This window comes from Ambystoma mexicanum, chromosome 2q (genome assembly GCF_040938575.1).
Source record: "Ambystoma mexicanum isolate Mex_15411 chromosome 2q, UKY_AmexF1_1, whole genome shotgun sequence".
In the NCBI taxonomy this organism is placed as follows: domain Eukaryota; kingdom Metazoa; phylum Chordata; class Amphibia; order Caudata; family Ambystomatidae; genus Ambystoma; species Ambystoma mexicanum.
Genome location: NC_090924.1, coordinates 1,019,865,728 through 1,019,881,910, shown reverse-complemented (window position 1 = coordinate 1,019,881,910; position 16,183 = coordinate 1,019,865,728).

The window sequence follows — 16,183 nt, the reverse complement described above, 5'->3', positions numbered from 1 at the left end:
GGGCCTGTGGATCAAAGGCATACAAAAGCCTGCCACCATTGTGGAATAGAGTGTGCACAATGGTATACATCAACGTACCATCACTGGTAGTGCCACAGAAACACGTTAACATGGAGAGCTTCCCTAAGATGGATGAAGGGAATAAAAGGAAGAAAAGGTCACTAAAGATGGGAGAAGGAAAGAAACTGAATGACAATGCCCATCTATCAAGAGTAAAAAGTCAAGGAGAACCACTGACAGGGAATTACCTGTGGGGAAAGTCAGAAACTGCCCTAAGCGACATCCCACCAGCACATAGACTATTTAGCAGAGCGGCTATGTTCTTTTCCTCCATCATACATCCAGGGGTACAGGCATATGCAAATGCGAAGTGGCTTCAGATCACTAGATGGGAGCTAATGATGACAATAAATTCAACCGTTAACGGATTCAACGCAATAAAGGAAGAGCTAAGAGCGATCAGGATGGTGGCCCTACAGAACAGATATGTGCTGGACCTCCTAACAACAATGGAAGGAGGTGTTTGTGCAAAAATTGGAAGCTCGTGTTGCACATTTATTTCCGCCAATGACGAGGACAGCGGCACGCTATCTGAGGCAGTGTCACAGCTGGCCAAGATGGAAGAAGAAGCAAAGGGAGTGGAGAAAGACGGCAGCTGGTTCTCTTATATCTGGTCATGGATGCCATCTTGGCTCTCAGATGGTCTTAAGGTTATGGCAGGATGCATAATTCTAGGAATGGCTTTTGTGATGGGGATAAAAGTATGGAAGGAAAAGTCCAAACGTACTGCTGAAGAAATGATTGGTATGCACGTCCTAATGCCAGCGGAAGATGGCAACCACACATGCATCAGTATTAAGGAGCGTGAACGACTGCGACAGCAGATAGTAGAAGCAGACGTGTACCCTCCATCAATAAAGTTTGAGAACCCAAGGAACCCGAAAAGCTACGTAGGGAAATGGGTTTATTGCAAACCCGGTGGCGTATGTGTTTTTATGTATTGGACATTTGAAGATCATGTGGACCACTACGGGCACTTGGCCGGAATAACGAAGATATGGCGAGTACGAGGAGACAAGAGAGTGGATAATTTTGTGGTTGACAAGTCAACCAGAGGGGGGAATGAAGAGGGGAAAACGGGATGATCCCTTCCCTCGATTCTCATCCAGACCATGGCCCAGGAGGTCACGACTCAAGTACCCACCGCGAGAAGAATTCGACCCACTCACGGCCACCCCAGACGTCAAAATCCACCACAGAAACGCAAGACGCCAGAAGAGCTTGTGTACATGCTTGCAGATGCTTCCTTGCCACTAAAACCATGAAGATGTAACCACTGTATATCGACGAATGCATATGAATCTCTGTTGCCCATCGCAACCCCCATATTATGGACAAAGTACCGCCACCCATAAACCAGGCCGTAGTAGGCCGCAAAACCAGAGGGTCCAGGCCGGAGCAGCTCAGACAAAGCTGCAAGGTGCTGATCACGCAGAACAAGGCCCCGACAAGAGCCCTCAGCCAAGGCCGCAATGTTGCAATCTATATGCCACGCTCCCCACGCCAAGGTTACACCTGCCACTGCTAAACGCTCCCCAAGCCGAAATACAAATCAAATGCTCATAAATCTGATGCAGGCACGGTCCTGCAACACATGACCAGACCGACCTGATACGATGCCAAGCTCCAGGGACCAGAGAAGCACTGGGGTTTCACATCTGGGACACAGACTGCAACAATGAAGTGACAAATCGGACACCAATAGCGATGGGAAAGACATGCACACCAGCTAATAGTCAGACCTGTCCATTGTCTGCCACTGACACATAGTCATACTTTGTCACCAGCACCAGGTACACCGCGAGCTGGGAACAATGATGGTCCCAGGCTTGGGGGCTCGCGAGTGAACCAATCAGAATACGAGAGGCACACCACTGACGCCATTATAGCTTAGCCAATCACTAATCGTCCCCATGTAACAATTCACTTGTAGCGATTATTAGGGAGCGTACCACCTGACCCTTTCTCAACCACTAACTATCTTTCCTATATGTGTCTATACTAACCCCACGACTCGGAGAGCCAATCCAAGGTGGCGTTAGGTTTGGGGGCTAGTTCTCCCAGGTGACGTACGTAACTGCGTCATATAGCTAGAAAAAGGGCCTGTGAGCACACCAAGAGGGAGAGGTCTCTCAGATGCCTACGACCTGTGAGCCCATCCCTGCATGTTTTGTGTAATAAACAGCAGTAACTCTTTGCTCTTGTGTGAGGCTCATAATCTGTTGGGATGCGGGAGGAGTTGGGGCCTCCCCAACCCCAGAGGTCCACGGACGGCTCTGCCAGCCCCCGGGAAACTACCCCGACAGTGAAAATCCATGTGGAAGGACCAAGGTTGCATAGCATGCACCGTACATCTGCGTGACGTCGGAACCAGTACTTTTTTGTACCATGAATGTTTGCAAAGAGATTTGTAATACTGGACTGTAAAACCTCATCTTTCTCTTGCACCTTTTGGAGTAGCTGCGTAGCCGATATGTTTTGAAAATTGGAACATGTTTTCAATGTGTGTGCAACTCTGTAACATAGAGTTGCTAGTTCACTTTCAAACAGGATGTGGAATATGTATTCAACATTTTGTCTGAATCTGGGGTCTTCAGAATACATTCGTAAAGAGCGGTATTCTGATGCAGTTATTTGTGACAGTAATTGCACTTGAAGAACCGATTAGTTAAATTTGTAGAAGGATTACTTGCCAGGAAGAGGTAGTGTATGTGTTAAATTGCGCAGCTTTGCATATGAATGGGGACTTTGGAGCATCAGCATCATTGCTAAGGGGGTTAGTGGTGCATTTATAAGTGTGTCCTATGAGGTTCATTTTTGGAAGTGTATGTGTTGCTGTTGCACTATTTAGTGTGGAAATGGATTATTGGAAGTTGTAGTAGGGTGAGCAAAAGGCTCAGAAAGATGCAATGATTGCATAGGAGAATGTGTATGTGTGTGGATTTCCATTAATTTTTATGCACACAGATGCTTGCTACATGAGTGGAGGAAATCTATGATTTTTTTATTTATTTATCCACATTTCAAATGGCACTGTTCTCGGTGTACACATGCATTTATTTGTTTTTGCAGCAATGGTGTGTTCTGTCACTTGTGCAAACAATGTATGTGCCATGGTTTACAAACATACATGCAATTTCCTTTCTCTGTGTGCATTCTGGGCATTTTACATAGGACCTGCCACTTCAACTTGCTTTAGAAATGATTCCAATGCGGTTTTCTTTCTTTCATGTCCACATACATCAGAGACAGTGGTGATGAATTGGAAATATGAAGTTTGAAACAATTATGCAAGTGGGCATTAAAAGAAAGGTTTGGAAGCACACAGCTTTGTAAGTAAGTGCTATTTGATGTTAGGAGATGGGACAAATGACAGTATGATTATTTATTATATTATGGGAAATAAGTGGCAGGAACCCTGTTCAAATGCATGCAATGTATGTATTTGCAATGCTTTGGTAAGATACATGCTGGTTTCCTGTTCTGTATGCATTCTAGGAATTTCATAACAGGTGTGTTAAGGGGAAAGTGGTTGTAAAAATGACAGAAGGAAATAAGAGAATAACAGTTTGCACATTACAATGAGTGAGTGATATGGGTGAATGAAAACTTGTTGATAGCAGATGGGACAAATGGGACAAATGACAGTATGCTTTGTTCACACGTTATACAGGGTAAGTGGCAGGTACCCTGTTCAAATGCATTCATGAAAGAGTTGCAAATGAACTGTACACAAAATATTCATACCTGTAGTTTGTGTTGATGCATGCAGATGTGGATGAATCTGTAAGCAGAAATCTTGGAGAGTTGTATAGTACTTTTTGCTGTAGGTGTTTTCCAATCACAGGAGACTTGTACTCAGAGTGTTCAACAGTACAAGTAAACTGTGATGACAGAGTTGGATGTGATTCGTGGATGGTTGTGTGACTGCTTTTAGTAGCCAATGAGGGAGTGGGGCAGAGACTGAAGTGGAAAGGGAAGAATGGCTTCCCCTGTGTTACAGGGTCCGCGGACACGGCAGTAGTCCGCGGACATGGTGTGCCACATCTGGGGCTTCTCAGCATGCCTGGCATGGAAATGGGACTGGGGGATTAGCCAATCAAGTGTTGAAGTTCTGCTTTGTAGGGAGAGAGGCTGGGTGTTGTGAAGATGGCAGAGGTGGAGAAAGTCAGGGTGTTGGCTGTTGGAGATATATTTGTAAATGATTTGGAGATGTATGGTAAATCCAGAAATGTGGCTACCAATTTTGGTTTTAAAGGAGTGGAGGTGTTGTGGTCCAGTGTGCCTGGTTTTATTTTGCAGGGAGGGCTGTTAGTTTGTAAGGATATATCCAGGTACAACAGTCCAAATGTAGTAGTGCTGCATTGTGGTGCTCTGCATTTGGGATATGTCAGTGTTCCTACTTTGTCGAGTGATTTGGTTTAGGCAGTTATGACATTTCTTCCAAGTGCCAAGGTTATTTTTCCTGAGATGCTACCTAGGGCAGCATGGGAAAAAAGTTATGTTTTTTGTCCCCAGCAAAATGGTGCAAGGTGTTTGGTTAACCAAGGCATGTTTGCTTTCATGCTCAGAGCTGTGATGTTCTCTTGTAATAATGAGAACATTGAATCTGGTAATGTTATTTATTTTAAAGCAGATGGCTTGTTTTTATCCATCCTGGGAAATGCCATGTTGTTTCATAATATAAGGAATGTTTTGCAGAAGCCAATGTAAATATATTTGGAGGAAAATAAGGAAAAAAAAGAAATACCAAATAAACAGTGTTTCTGTAGAAGCACCTTTTAAAAAAAAAGCTCTTTACAGAGCCACCACTAAAGAAGAAATCTCCTACCCTGGTTAAAAAGTCTGTCCCCACCCCTGCGAATAGCACGATATATTGGCAGATACCCCGGTAGTCCGTGGAGCGCACGTGCCACATCTGGGGGCTTTGAGGCTGACATGCATGGAAATGGGACTATGCAGGCCATGGGATTGGTCAATATGTTTTCCTGGGTGGGGTGTATAAGGAGAGACTGTGGCAGAAATTCTGTTTGCTGGGAGGAGAGCAGATGGCTATCGCTATGGCTGTGTCTTACAGGAGGCAGAGTGTCTGGATTTTGGGAGACTCCTGGATACATTGGTTGGAGGTGCATGCACAGTAATATGGAGTGGCAGCACATCTTGGATTCCATCATGTGGATTTGCACTGGTATGGAGTGCGCAGAATGAAGTGGCTGGATTTGGTTCCTCTTTGTGCCTCTTTGGTGACACACCGTCATCCAGACATTATTATTATTCATTGTGGAGGGAACCGTTTAGGACATGTTACTGGAATCTCTTTGCAGTTTGCAAGGAAAGAGGGACTTGGGAAAGTCATGAACATGTTTCCAAACTCCTGAGTAATTTTTTCTCGTATTGCGCAGATACAAATGTGGCTGTGCTCTTCTTCAGTTGGTCCGCAAATGGAGAAAGCAATGCGCAATATCAACAAGGCTGTTTGCGCCTTTTTGAGAGATGTTGGCATGTCCTCTTTCCACAATCTAAATATTATGTTTCATAGCACAAACATTTTTTGCAGAGATGGAGTCCATCTTACTGATGCTGGCAATCAGCTTTTTCTGCAAAATATTCAAAATGCATTGCAGACCTTTTTGCAAGTATAGCAAGCATTTTTCCAGTAGGTGTTGGCTACTTCAACTTTTCCAAAAACAAACAAACACCACCAAAACACTCTTTTCAGAGCCACCACTTTCTCCTGGAGGAGAGAGCAATGTTTTTGATGGTGCCACGCCCCAAATTTAAAGTCCTCAGACTTCACATGTTGCACAGGGGCATGAACTATTTCATTCGCACTTCTATTTTTAAACTGTGAAAGGTGGCTCTAAAAAGAGCCTTTTTTTTGGTTTTTGGTTTTTTGTATTTTTTTGGGTGTTTTTATACACGACACACAAGGAAAGGAAGGGAAGGGAGGGTGGGCAAGGGGCACCAATCACCGGGATAGGAAAGGGCAGGTGGAGAGAGGAAGATGCTGGGTGGGCCTCACTTAGGTAGGTGTCAGATTTTCTCATGATCCCAGACGGCAGCCTCGAAAGCACTTCAAAATTCCTCCCCACTGCAGAGAACCGCATTGCAGTACATGTACAATACAGTGACCCTCGAAAAGGTAAGGGACTACTGCATCACGTATGGCCTGTGAGGCTGGTTCAGGGTTGCGCTGCCCCACAGGAGTGTCTCTTGTGCTGGCAAGAGCAGATGCGGAGGATGTTGTAGAGGAACTCAACCTATTACTTAGATCAAAGGGGATGACACTCCAAACTGCCGTCTTGTGCTACGACCTCAGGTTTCGCCACATGGAAGTGGTCCCGTAGCTGTACAGACCCGGTTTGCCACGACTGAGTACCGTGTCGCACTCAATGCAGCGCACCTTGTCTGTACATGCCTTGGGTAACCTTCCAACGGTGGTAAAGAGGTTCCACACCCAAGACTCACGCTGGCCGGCAGTGGTGGGGACTTCCACTACCTCATCCTCGTCTTCCTCTTCATCCCTCTCTACATCACCACACCTGTTCCCCACTCCAGGCCCTGGGGAAGGTGGTAGTGGTCGAGGGGGTGGTGGTTGGCTGAGGCAGAGGCAGCAACAGTAGAAGCAGCCATGGTTGCCATCTTCAAAGGTGTCAGGAACCACCAGGATGTCAGCAATCTGCAGACAGGAAAGAGCAATGTGGAGCAGTTTCTGTCCCGGAAGTCCAAAAACAGAATGAGGAGCAGCTCTGGGGTGTGGCCTTTTATAGGGGTCTTGGGGAGCGGACACTTCAAACACCAAAAGGGGCTCAAAAAGTATCCAGATTGCCAGGGGCCTGGTCTGGGACCTGTGCAAGGGTGAAGTTTCACAGTAAAACACCTTTGTGATGTCTTCTTTGATGTCATGGGTGTTAGTCTTAGCAGTGCACGGTGGTGGCGCGAGTTATGGTTGCTTAACTTACCATAACTGGTGAATGTCAGGGGTTTTTCGGTTTTACTTGTAACCATAATACGGATAGATTGTTATTAGTCCAAAGTAACTAATAACAAAGTTATTGCTTTGAATTTGATAGGTTTTTATTACAGCAACTGAACCATAACGTCCCTTTAACAATGTTTTTTTCACTAAATTTGATAGGTTTTTACTAGCGCAACTTAACCATAACTTAACCATAACGTCCCTTTAACAAAGTTTAATTGAATATATGGTAATAGAAAGAATGTGTAGTTTGCTAGTTTGCTAGTTTGCTAGTTTGCTTGCATTTTGATTATCCAATATAGAAAAACATACATTGAGAATCTAGAGTAGAAAAGAATCTATGACATCGATTGAAATTCACATTTTCATTCATACATTACTGGTGACGATGCACAGAGCAAAGTTCATGACCAAACAGTAAAGATTGCATGTTTTCAGATTTTTCTAATGTTATATTTTTGAAAAACAATATCACACAGTCAATAGAATTCAAAAATCTACAGAAGCTTCAAATGTATATCTTAAAAAAAGTGATACAATTTATATACATTTGACACACATACATTAAAACATATCTAATAGTACTATTTAATCCCTCCTCCTTCTCAGCAGTTACAAATGAAGGAGAGTATGTTGCTGACGTACCGGCTTCCTTGCCTACATTATCTATAGCTATTTATAATAATAATGTAAACATAGAAAGATATCAATATAACTAGAAATTACAAGATAATTGAACATGGAAAACAAGACAAGATTACTATTCTTTTTCAATTAATTTAAATATCACAAATGAAGGTAGTTGATTGAAATGTAGCACATCTATAGTGTACTTGAAGATACAATAAGAATTAAAGTAAGTGTACTTGAAACTCAAGATGTTTCTGTTGATCCTGGAGAATCACTCAATATTGAAGCTTGATCCTGGTGAAAATTGATTAATGCATGAACAACCTCAGAAACATATATTATATTTAATTCAAGGACAATGTAATAAAATATATTGCCATCTATAGACATGTCATATGGGCTTAACGGTTGGGTAGTAGACGTGTCTGTTATTTCTTCAAAAATACCCAGCAGCACTTCCATCTGCACTTCCATCTGTTGTGTACATTAGGAAAACTTTTTAAAAAACAGAGAAAACAACATATATTACAATTTCTTACCAACAAAAGGGATGATATTTTCACTATTCTATTTTTTATATAAAGTTAGGAATAAAAGCATACATAAAATTAAACATTTAAAAAAGAGGATATACAATAAAATTCACAACATGACAAGGCTTACTGTATACATTTTTAAACGAAATTGTGCAGGCAACCATTGCATTATAAATCGGGACAGATGTTATACAGATAGCAGGAGTAATACATATACAATAATTATAGGTGGTTATTACTTACTTGGCTCTGTGTGTGATGAAAAACAGTTGGGACAGCATTGGGAAGTAACTTGCAAGTGAGTCTGGGACAACCCTTTTTAGTCAACTTTAATGTTTCATACATATCTTCAGAGAAGTGAATGCTGCAAATGCGAAAATGATTACCCCTCACATCATCAAAGACATCCTTGCCTCAGCTGTCAAGCTCAGAACCTACGAAGTCACAGTTGAGCAACCGTAATCGTATCAAAAACATGTCATTTGGGGGAATGTGTAGTATCGCACCAGGAGTCTTAACATGGCTGAAATGTGCACAACCAAAAACAATACAGGTAGGATTTGTTTGATGATCAAGAAGTCCACAAATACAATTTAAAAAAATTATCAAAGTATGCAACTGATTTATAATACACTAAATACCGATGTACTCTCCCATGCTTTAGTGGGTGTCACCTAACACATAAGCAACTCTGACTCAAAAAACTATGTACCCACCCATACAAGCCATTGTTCTTTCATCCTCAAAAATCAAAACCTGGTGTTTTGAACATTGCTGGTGCCATTAAAAGATGATAGCTAAGACAATACATAAGTCAGTGTAACAGGGTGGCTCGCCACAAATAACCATTCTGACTCTGATAGCAAGTACAAGAGTCTTTATGGCAGAATATTAAACAGATTGGCTGTAGGATCTTAGAATGGTCTCCAGGGCCTATGATGCTCTTAGTTAAGTTTGGTGCTAGGGCAGTCCCTCGCTCTCTACTTCGCACCGGTTTACCCCCTCCTTAGCCCAGACGCCCCTAATGGGGATGTTTGTTTTTCACCAACTGGGTCACCTATGTATCTGTCAGCTCCAGATTCTGTTGATGTTTCCATAAGATGGTGGCTGTCTAACTCCATCAGGGATTTTCAAGACCTTCCCTGACCTACCCCACTTAGTAGTCTAGGGAGTTGGCAATGGTGCTTTCTTTCATGCAGTGTCACTTGTTCTACTTCTGCACACATTCTTACCTAACCCTTCACTACACTGGGATCTTAAGATATTCTCCTCCCACCACATTACTCTGCCTTTCTACCTCCACCCGATGATCTTACTTCTTTTCTTTCTTTTCCCTCCTTCCTCCTGCTCTACTTCCCTGCCTCTTGCTATTCTTCTGTTGTAATCTCTGTCTCGCTCTATGCTGAGGGTTCTATTTTCCGACTCACTGTCTCTCTTACTATTCTGCTCCTCCTACTATTTCTACTCTGTACTTAAACCTTGCTATCACCCTCTATTACCCACTACTGCTCTACTCCTTCTCCTCACTAATGTTCTCTACTACCCACTCCACTTCCAATTTTATCCTTCATTTCTACTACACCACTACTACTACTTACTCCCTCTTCCTCATTCGCTATTCTGCTATTCCCACTACCATTACCTCCACTCCCCACTACTACTACCTCTGTCAATAACTCCACTAACATTCTACTACTCCTACTATACCTCTACTCCTCACACTTTCCACTCTCACACTCAAGTACTCTAGAGACCCCCTCTTAACAATAGTCCCTGCACTCCAATCTCTCTCACCTTCTCTGGTGTCTCGGATGCCTCCTTTACCACCTCCTGCCCTCACTCTAGTAACCCACTCCACACAACTCAAATGCACCTTCTTAAAAACCCCACACCCTCCCAGGATTAGCCACTTACCTTAACCACTAGCTTACCTGGCTCCAGGGTGTATGTAATGCGCAGTGCTTGGGAGACTTAAAAAGGGCTTGTGAGCCTGGCCCCTTTCCAGCATGGACCCTAATGGGTTCCAGGGACGTTTGCTGACGAAAGCCTTTCCAAGGGCCTTTTCCTTAATATATATAAAAAATCCCTAGTGCCATAGTGGGTTTGCCCCAAGGCTTCCATGGGCCTTCCTCTATCAAAATATTCCCTAGTGAGTTAGTGGAGTAAATTCCTTCATGGAGGGCTTTATTTTATAATTAAAAATGTCATGGTGGGCTAGTGGTCTTCCTATTTTTGCGGGCTCCAGCAGACATGGGGCCTCATTACGACCCTGGCGGAAAGTGACTGACCGGACCGCAACAGCGTAAATAGCGTTTCCGCCATTGCACGAAGGAGCAAAGTGCGGCCAATCACGACCCATCGGGCACGAGCATTACGCCATGGCGGAATCCGAAAGGCTGCGATGGCGGAAATGACCCCAAAACGGCCCTTACCGCCGCCGTACGCTGCACCAGGTGCAATACCGCCACCCATCTTAGCGGTCACCGTAATGAGCGGTCACCGTAACGAGCGTGCACCGCAAATTACGGCCACCGTAAATATACGGAAACGGAAGTAAAAGCATGTGGCCGGAACGGGAAACAGCACGCCGCACAACTATAAAATCCGAATCCCAACACAACCATAAAAAATCCGACCCTGACACACATCCCAACCCGTTAGCAACCCCAGTTAAAAAAATAAATATGGGAAAGGTAGCCAAGAAAGCGTGTGACCGCAAGCGGCAGGTACACTTCTCCCGAGAGGAACTGACCGTGCTCACCGAGACCCTCCAGGAAAATTCCGCTGTCGTCTTCTCCAGTCAAATGACCAGGACGGCCCTTGCCAACAAGAAGGCCATATGGGCCCTGGTGGCACAGCGCGTAAGTGCGGTGGGGACAACACCCCGCACGCCACAGCAATGTCGCAAGCGGTGGGACGACCTGCGGATCCGCGTACGCAGCATACTTTCTGCGAACAGGAACATCGCCACAGCTACCGGGGGGGGTTCAGAGTCGCCCATCAAGTTGACCCCCTGGGAGGAAATCTGCGCCTCCACCATAGGAATGGAGAGCATAGAGGGAGTCGGAGGGATGGAGAAAGGAGTGCCGACATCCGGAGAATCAGGTAGGTTGGCCAAGAGAAACAATGCGAAATCCACAAACCACGAACATGTGCAGTACCATGTGACCCCATAGTGCAATACATACTTTGCCCTGACAGCGCCCTCTAAAAGTCAGAATGAACAAACAAATCAATCAAGAAGCCATAAACAACCCCTACATGTGCAGCATGCACCCCCTAACTGCAGGCAGCCAAATGAATGCATCCTCAATCCACACGAAAATGAGACCACCTCCAAGGCCCAGTCCCAAATCAGCCTCATGTACCACCCCAATGCATTTGATACGTTGCCATTCCAAATCCGACAGACCCATAACTAACGCTCGCCCCTCTTTACTCCACCACAGGGTCCGATACCAACGACGAGCTGCAGGACACCCCTACCAGCACGCCTGCAAAGAGGGCCAGGACCAACGTCCCAAGAGCCTCCACCTCAGGTGCAAGGATCAAGACACGGCAGCAGCAGGAATCAAGTGGCAGCACACTGGAGGGGACTGCAACAGGCACCCCAGCAGCCAGCAAGTCCACAACCCCAGCACCACAGGTCCCCCCAAAGAACGTATCTGATGGCACTGCCTCTGGTGGTAGCAGCACCATAGGTGACACAGCTGTCATGCCAGCATGCTCCGACACGGAAAACAGTGCTGGCGACGTAGGTACCATCCATGACCTTTCCCAATCCCCCTGCATGTTCCATCCCCTACACCATGACGAAACCACGCAGGGGCACCCTGAAGACGACGACTGGCCAACCCCCACAAGTCCTGTGCCAAGGCAACATGTGTTGAGCAGCCCCCCTGTCACACCACCGCAAATGTCCATGGCCCAGCAGAGGCAACAGTCCCTCGACCTGCTGATCGAGCAACAGCAGGAAGCGTCCACGCTACTCAAGGACCATGCAAATGAATGCGGGGGTTCCAGGGCAGCCATGGAAACATCCACCGAGACACTCAGGGCACAAATAGAGAAAAGTAGTGAGAGCCTCAGGGGAGAAATGGAGAGAAGCACCGAGAGCCTGAGAGCACAAATGGAGAAAAGCACCGAGAGCCTGAGGGGGGAACTGCATGCGACGTCCAAAGACGTTTGTGCTGAACTTGCTGCTGTGCGCCGTGTGCTCTCGGAGCTCTCACAAACCCTCAGAGACATGCATGGACGCGAGCAGGCAGAGACATCATCCGTGGCAAGTTCCGTCCAGGGCAGCCCCCAACGCAGATCTGGCAGGAACCTGCGCTCCACGGGCAGGGGTGCCCCTGATACCCGTAGAGGGGGCTTGCAATAGCGTCTACCCACGGACAGCATGCATATTTGGACACTGGTGTTGGGGGGGGAGGTAGTAGGGTGGAGGGGGTGTGTTGGGCTTCACTGGGTGGCGGGTCCATAGGGTGTATAAATCAAATCACATTAACAATACAGCACCTCATTATCATCCAATGACATGTGTGGACATTGATATTTGCGTACGAGGCCTTCATAGGCGTACAGTCCACAATGTGCCTGTACTACACACACACAGTGCCACAGGTCCCCTTTCCGTGTAATAGGCACCATGCGTGGTTGCTAGAAGCATGCATCTATGATGCTCTGTCGGATTGCACGTACATCCTGTGCCTCATGGACTCCTTGAGGTGCCTCCACATCCCCACCCTCATCATCATCATCATCTTCAGGTGCATGCAGTACAGCGTCAGGGGGCATGGGCACATTCCTACGTATGCACATGTTGTGCAGCATGACACATGCCATGACCATCTTAGAAACCTTCTCATGGCTGTACATGAGTGCCCCGCCAGACCTGCTGAGGCTGCGGAAACGAGCCTTCAGTAGGCCGAATGCCTGTTCAATGACCACACGGGTACGTGAGTGGGCATGGTTGTAGTCCTCCTCATGCTCGTTCTGTGGGTTCCGGATTGGTGTAAGGAGCCATCTCTTCAGTGGATACCCGGCATCACCTGTATGAGACGAATAAAGGGTGTCAGTGGAATGATAGTGCTAAGTAGCCCCCCCCCCCCCTGCAAGGTCATTGACGCATCAAATGGGCCACGATGTCATGCATGGAATGAGACTCACCGAGTAGCCAGGATCTGTGCCCTGCGTGTCTCTCCATGTAGCGTGGTATTCTTGTGTTCCTCAGGACCATAGAATCATGGGTAGATCCTGGAAATCTGGCACAACAATGCGTAAATATCTTGTTGGAGTCACACACCATTTGCACATTGATTGAATGAAATTGTTTCCGGTTGCGGTACTGGACCTCCATGGCATGTGGGACAACCAATTCAACATGGGTGCAGTCGATGGCACCAATGCAACCCGGGATGCCGCCAAGTGCATGGAATCCCACTTTAGCGTTGGTAATCTCCTGGTACGTGCGTGGTAGTGTGATGTGGTCGTCGGCGTGCTTCAGGAGGGCATCGTGCACTTGGAAGAGTGTCCGTGAGAACAGTGGCTGTGAAATGCCATGCAACTGTCCCACTGTGTGCTGGTAGGTGCCTGTGGCCAGGAAGTGGAGTGCAGACACCACCTTCAGTAGGGGTGGGATGGCGGTTGGGCTATCTATCATGCTCACGAGGTCAGCATGTGTCATGTCCACAATGGCGATTATGGTGTCCCGGTCCAAACGGTAGAGGGTGTGGATCTGCTCAGCAGTGAGGTTGAACGGATCGGCTCGGAGGCGTGGGATTGCGGGCCGCCTGCGTGGTGGTAGTGGCAGTGCTTGTGGGCCTTGCTGACCCTGCCTTGCCCTCCTCCTCCTCCTTCTCCTCCGTCTCCCCTGTGCGCCCGGTTGTTGTACCTGTTGTTGTTCGTCGTCTTCTTGTAGTTGTAGCACTTGCAGTGCTATCTGGTACCCCAGGCCCAACATCGCTAGTCCTGCCGGTAGCATTTTGGAGTGGGAGTGGTTGTGGGAGGGGTTTGGGTCTGCAATATATGTGCTGTCGGCCTGTATGGCCTCCACCTGTGCTGATTGAATGAATCTGTGGCAGATGCAATCCCTTCTGGCCGAGCACGTCCCGCACGTAAGGCTGCATTTGGCCGCATGGCATCTTGGGATTTGAATCATGTATCAAATCCCGATGGCAGTGTGATGTACTTTGACTGATCTTCATGCTATGCTCCCATTGTTACACATGCTATGATTGCAGCCGCTTACATACCTGTGAAGAGTCAGTGGTATGTAGGGCTCGATCGATGGCCGACCCTCATGCAGCACAGTAACGTACTTCACCGACGGGCGTGGCGTGCCATTTGTGATTGCAGCCAGTTAGCATCATGACACACAGCCGCACTACATTGATGTAATTGTGAATGCAAGCGTTCACAGAAGCCTTTTCGACGTAATGTTGCAAGTGAGGAATTCGAAGGCCAGCATTTTGGGTTTTGAAGTAGCGGCGAGGATACGCCCACAGGTCTGGCTGGAAATGTAACGTTCTATTGTAGAATGTCCTTGGGACATGGCCCATAACGAGCAGGCAATGAATGATATGAATTGAATGGGATGCGCAACAGCGTAGTGGACGATAAGGCAGGACGTTCCCAAATCCATCTTGCTTCACAACACTACAGATCCGGCCAGGGGCACAGTGGTTTTTGCGGACTGCATTACGCACAGACGCGATGGAAGTTTCACATATTATGTGAGTGAATATTCATGCGTTTTCATTGCGGTATGAGGGAATGATGTGTGGATGCATGGACTGATGATTCCGTTTAGGGTCTGCCATGTACATGGGTTTTTTGATTCACTCCCCTTCCCCTGCGTTATGTGATGCAAGGCTGCCATAGTGGGACATACGTCTATCTGCCCTTGTCGGATCCTCCCTGTCTCGACGCGCCTTCATACACTTGTGTCTAGGCACGTTACTAATCCCATGTCATGGGTTCTGTCTTGACGGACGCATGCACAGTAACCGACGTTGACAATGGTGTATTTAGCTCGATTGGTTTCGTTATGATTCGATACTGATTTAGGGGTGTGTATATTCCTTTGGAGTGGGCTAGCATGCATATGGGTGTGGATTTGGTGTGTTGAATGAAGATTGTAATGCATCATGAGTCCCGTAATGCAATCGGTTGATTTGTGTTTCTTTTGGGTGACAGGTATCTCCTGCCCTATTGCAGATGCCATCTCTACGCCACTCCTCCAGATGGTTTTTACTCTCGACTCCTGCAGCTTCGGGTGAATCAGTGGAGCACCATTTCGATCATATGGGACGATCGCCAATGGGCCACATGCCCTTACGCTGTACTGGTGGCTAGGTGCAACATTTCGGCCTTTCAGCTCGACTAGTGCCTGCCTCATGGGACGGACCTGCGGTTCTTGCCGCTTCCATGTGGCCTTTTGGAACGTTGATGTAGGCCCTGTGTGCCATGATGGTACAGGGCGTCACACAAGTGGAAGCCGGTCAATTATTGCAGATGCAGCCCTCGGTGATGATGGTTGTTTTGGTGGTATTTTGCAAATTGCTGTGGGGCCTTTGTCATTTGGATGTGCATTTAAATTGTATTCCGATATTTGTCGTGTTGCGTTGTTCTTTGCAGGTGATGTGGCGATTTTCGCTTTGTGGCGGTATGTATTGCGTGATGATCTGCATTGTGTTCCGGCTTCTGAGTTGAGTTGTGTGGTACAGTACTGGCCGCGTTTGCCTACGTAGCACAGTATGGTCACGGATAGGGGCTGCCATTGTGACTGTTTACATGATGTGCTGTTCAGGGGCGGGGGATTGGCTTTTGGCCGACTGGTGCCTGTCAGCCAGGTCGATTGGTGGAATGATGGGTTGTTCAGAATGTGGCTGGTCACAGGTGACTGTGTTTGCGTGCGTTTGTTGGAGGGGGACTGGGGTCATGTCCATTGGAATAGCTTCTGTATTGATGCCATCTG